Source organism: Oncorhynchus keta, chromosome 32 (genome assembly GCF_023373465.1).
Source record: "Oncorhynchus keta strain PuntledgeMale-10-30-2019 chromosome 32, Oket_V2, whole genome shotgun sequence".
Taxonomy (NCBI): Eukaryota; Metazoa; Chordata; class Actinopteri; order Salmoniformes; family Salmonidae; genus Oncorhynchus; species Oncorhynchus keta.
This window is the reverse complement of record NC_068452.1, coordinates 409,770-414,863: the sequence shown is the minus strand read 5'-3', so window position 1 is coordinate 414,863 and position 5,094 is coordinate 409,770.

The window sequence follows — 5,094 nt, the reverse complement described above, 5'->3', positions numbered from 1 at the left end:
AACAGAAATTCCCATTCATATCAATGGGTCTGTGATTTTTTTATTTCATTTTTTTCACCTTTATTTAACCCGGTAGGCCAGTTGAGAACAAGTTCTCATTTACAACTGTGACCTGGCCAAGAGAAAGCTAAGCAGTGCGACACAAACAACAACCACCAAGTTACACATGGAATAAACAAACATACAGTCAATAACACAATAGAAAAGTATATATACAGTGTGTGCAAATGAGGTAAGATAAGGGAGGTAAGGCAATAAATAGGCCATAGTGGCAAAATAATTACAATTTAGCAATTAAACGCGGGAGTGATAGATGTGCAGAAGATGAATGTGCAAGTGGAGATACTGGGGTGCAAAGGAGCAAAAAAATAATAACAGTATTGGGATGAGGTAGTTGGATGGGCTATTTCCAGATGAGCTATGTACAGGTGCAGTGATCTGTGAGCTCCTCTGACAGCTGGTGCTTAAAGTTACAGAGGGAGATATGAGTCTCCAGCTTCAGTGAATTTGTCTGCTTTGTCTTCCCTGACTGGGATCGCGGCTCAGTTCAGTCTTGTTTTGCTCTCACAGGGGGAAAACTCTGTATGCCTTGTCCCAGTGGAGGGGCTAGTCTTCCGGGTGGGTAAGCTGCTGAGTGTGGTCCACTCTGAACTGAAAGCAATGTTGGTGGTTTGAATGCTTGAGCCAAACAACTGAGCCTAGCTTAACATAAAGGGTGGGCGTAAGCTTTTTCTGACCAAAATGTAGCTGTAAGGGAGAAGTAGGTAGCGGTAGCTAAACGGTAGCAATGGGAGTTAGTATCTTACAACTAGGAGTTACTGTCTCGGCAGTAAACCTATGTCAACAAAGCCTAAATAGGTAAGGAGGAAGAAGGAACGCAAGAGGAACTTTGACAGTTACTGTGAAGTTACTGTGCTGCTGTGTAGGTGTTGTAAATTGAGGGTTAGAATCACTAAAACACAGAACATGGTCCAGCTGTTGTCTGCTTCAATTGAACAAAGAGTTTGCTGAGTTGTCTAATTTCCTCATTCAACATACTGAATCAAATTAACTGTGTTTATTAGTGGTTCGATCCAAATGATCCTAGTTTGCCTCGTTGGACCAAATTCAATACTTTTTTTTTAAATTGCAGCCGATTGACGTTCCTCTTCCCTCAACCTAAAATACCCAGAAATCTCCCTTTCTTCTCCCCATCTCTCCTCCTCCCCCCGAACAGACACCAGGCTCTCTGAGACGCGTTTTCCCCATCCCCATCCCATCGGCACATGTGGGACCACAGAAAAATGTTGTCTCACCGAACAGGGGCGAGGGCAGCTCATTCCGGCACCACCAAAACAGGTGGGAATAAAGAATCCCCGGACGATATGGGGTGGAGAAGAAAAAAAGAATGCAAAAACGCAGTCTCATTCAGAACAATAGTCCCAGTCGGTATTCACGTAACAATAGGAAATCCTCCTCGCCCAACAATTTACCCCCATTATATAAGAGGCAACCTTGAGGTCGATTCTTTTGTTAAACAGAAATAACAAAAAAATGTAGAAAATCAGCTGCTCTGTTTAATGTAACCAGGTGAAAAACATCCCGACCTCCAGTTCGCTATCCTCCCTGTGTAAGGAAATAGAGCCTGCTGTAAGAACGCTGTGCTGTGGCTTCAGGCTAATTGGTGTTGGAGAGTGGGGAATGTGGGATCCTCGTGTCCAAGTAGGATGCACGTACCTATGTCTGTGGGAAACATTTCATCACAGGTAAGACATTTAACTTGCTTGATGGAGTCAGTTCGTAACTCCACTCATTACTTGTAGCTGTATAGTCCACTCACTCACGTGGCTGCTAGTGCCGTCACGAAAAGTGGCGAGAGGGAACCCTACAATATTATGTTTCTCTACGTAGTGAGAACGTTCGGGAGCAGGCAATGTTGAAAAGTAATCTTTAGACATCTTGTACCTTTCTCAAATCTAGTTTTGTAATTGACTAAAAGACGCAGACAACAAGAAAATTGCATCTGAAAAAGGTCAAGTATTTGCTGTGAGCCAATGGGGTAACCTAGGTAACCACAGGTTGTTTTCCCCACAGGCGAGCAGGGCCGCAACGTTCTATCTAATACCAACTGGGACTATGGCTGTAGCTACTCTACTTCTCAGACCTGACTCTGTCTCCTTGGTAACCAGCCTAGAGAGAATGAGTGTGAGTGTTCTGAAGCGTTCTGATTGGATAAGGCTGTGAGGCTCTGGACCACTATTAGAGGAGTCAGGGCGGAAAAAAGAGACACACAGAATGTGTCTCTTCCTCTATTGTCAGTGAGTATCTCTATGAATTCTACACCATATATCCCTACACCAACTCTGCTATGAGGACATTATTGCTGCATTCACATGCTAGTCGGGAAAAAACGGAAACTCCGAAATGTCTGACCTGCTAACTGGTTGAACGTGTATAACTACAACCAGTTAGCAAGACGTACATTTCTGAGCTTCCTAGTCAAATCAAATAAAATGTTATTGGTCGCATAAAGACATTTAGAACCCTAGCTTCAACAGTTCCGACTAGCACGTGAACCCGCCACTGCTTGTGCACGGCGGTGCAGTGTAACAAGGCGTTGGTGTTGGAAATGTGCTTTGAATATGGATAACATTGTAGGCTACGGCCCACAGCTGCAGCAGGCCCCTCTTCATATCATGCACAGTGGCTTATAATAGGCACGCCATATATGGAGTTGTGGGAATGAGTTGGGATTTAAGTTAAATAGTCCACTTTGTATGAGAGAGAGAGAGAGAGAGAGAGAGAGAGAGAGAGAGAGAGAGAGAGAGAGAGAGAGAGAGAGAGAGAGAGAGAGAAGAGAGAGAGAGAGAACCTGGAGAAGAGTCCCCTAAGCAAGCTGGTCCTGGGGCTCTGTTCACAAACACAAACACACCCTACAGAGCCCCAGGACAACAGCACAATTAGACCCAACCAAATCATGAGAAAACAAAAAGATAATTACTTAACACATTGGAAAGAATTAACAAAAAAACAGAGCAAACTAGAATGCTATTTGGCCCTACACAGAGAGTACACAGCGGCAGAATACCTGACCACTGTGACTGACCCAAAATGAAGGAAAGCTTTGACTATGTACAGACTCAGTGAGCATAGCCTTGCTATTGAGAAAGGCCGCCGTAGGCAGACATGGCTCTCAAGAGAAGACTGAGCTGCACTTCCTAACCTCCTGCCCAATGTATGACCATATTAGAGATACATATTTCCCCCAGATCACACAGATCCACAAAGAATTCGAAAACAAATCCAATTTTGAAAAACTCCCATATCTACTGGGTGAAATTCCACAGTGTGCCATCACAGCAGCAAGATTTGTGACCTGTTGCCACGAGAAAAGGGCAACCAGTGAAGAACAAACACCATTGTAAATACAACCCATATTTATGCTTATTTATTTTATCTTGTGTCCTTTAACTATTTGTACATTGTATATATATAATATGACATTTGTAATGTCTTTACTGTTTTGAAACTTCTGTATGTGTAATGTTTACTGTTCATTTTTGTTGTTTTTCACCTTATATATTCACTTTGTATGTTGTCTACCTCACTTGCTTTGGCAATGTTAACACATGTTTCCCATGCCAATAAAGCCCTTGAATTGAATTGAATTGAGAGAGAGAGAGAGAGAGAGGAGAGAGAGAGAGGAGAGAGAGGAGAGAGAGGAGAGAGAGAGAGAGAGAGAGAGAGAGAGAGAGAGAGAGAGAGAGAGAGAGAGAGAGAGAGAGAGAGGGGGGGAATATTGGCACATTGTAAAACACTGGACATGGCTGATATATGTCTTTATCTTCTTTAAACCTTTTTGAGTGCAATGTTTACTGTTCATTTCTAATAGTTTTTGTTGATGTTGTTAAATGTGTTTATTCTCACTTTTGTTTATTGTTTATTCCCTTGCTTTGGCAATGTAAACATATGTTTCCCATGCCAAAAAAAGCCCCTTTGAATTGAATCGAATTGAGAGAGAGAGAGAGAGCGCGCGCATGGACACGCATCACTTCCTGTTGACAATCATGTGACCTGTGAAGAGTGACTCAAGAGGAGCTACCCTTGGTTGAACCACACAGATGACAGAGCTCAGTGGCAGAACACAGTCGCACACAGATAGACGCACAAGTACACAAAGAAACACACACACGCACACTTAGCAGCTCCCCACTTATGAAACAAACTCACGACCCACATAACACTGAAGAACCATGTGATCCCACCATTTCCACGGCAATGATCACATGTTTCCACTGAGAATCAAACCAACTCTAAACAATCAGCAGCAGTCAGATTTACTCAGTGTAATGTCAACATAGTGAGTCTTTGTAGCTTGAAATGGTGGTCATTTATTTCCTTGCCTGCAGCCCAAATGGTACACTCCTCCCTATACTGTACATTGCACTACTTTTGACCAGAGCCTTTTGGGCCCTGGTCAAACGTGGTGCACTATAGAGGGAATAGGGTGCTGTGTGAGATGCAGCCCTGGACTCTCTCTCTCTCTAGCAACTCGCTTTAATCCACTAATTACAAGACATGTTGGTGTAAACAAGGCAGGCAATAAAAGGGGGCTGAAGGGGGAGGGTGGGAAGGGTTCAAACTAATTGATATTTTGCCTGTCTAGTATTGCCAGAACAGAACACAGGTTCTTCCCTTATTCCTTCTTAATCCTGCCACGACCAGCCGGGTCCCAGATCTGTTTGTGCTACCTTGTGATATTGGCCATGTGAGTTTGGCAAGACAGCACAAACAGATCTGGGACCAGGCTATACCACTCCAGCGCAATATCCACACAAAAGACATACCGACTGAGGAAACGAATGGACAACATGAATCAAGTCTGGACATGCATTAGTGGCCCGGGGTATCGAGTTTCTAGAGACAGATGTCTGGATCCGGGGGAACAGGGGTTAGCGAATAGCGAGCTAGTGCACCCTCCAACCACAATCATTCACAGTTGCGGCTCTATATATAAATTGGGACCTTGGCATTCGATCTCGACAAATCACAGCTCGGTGCCTCCAGGTGTCTTGATGGAACATGTATTAACCCATTTCAGAAGGGGGTGAGGTG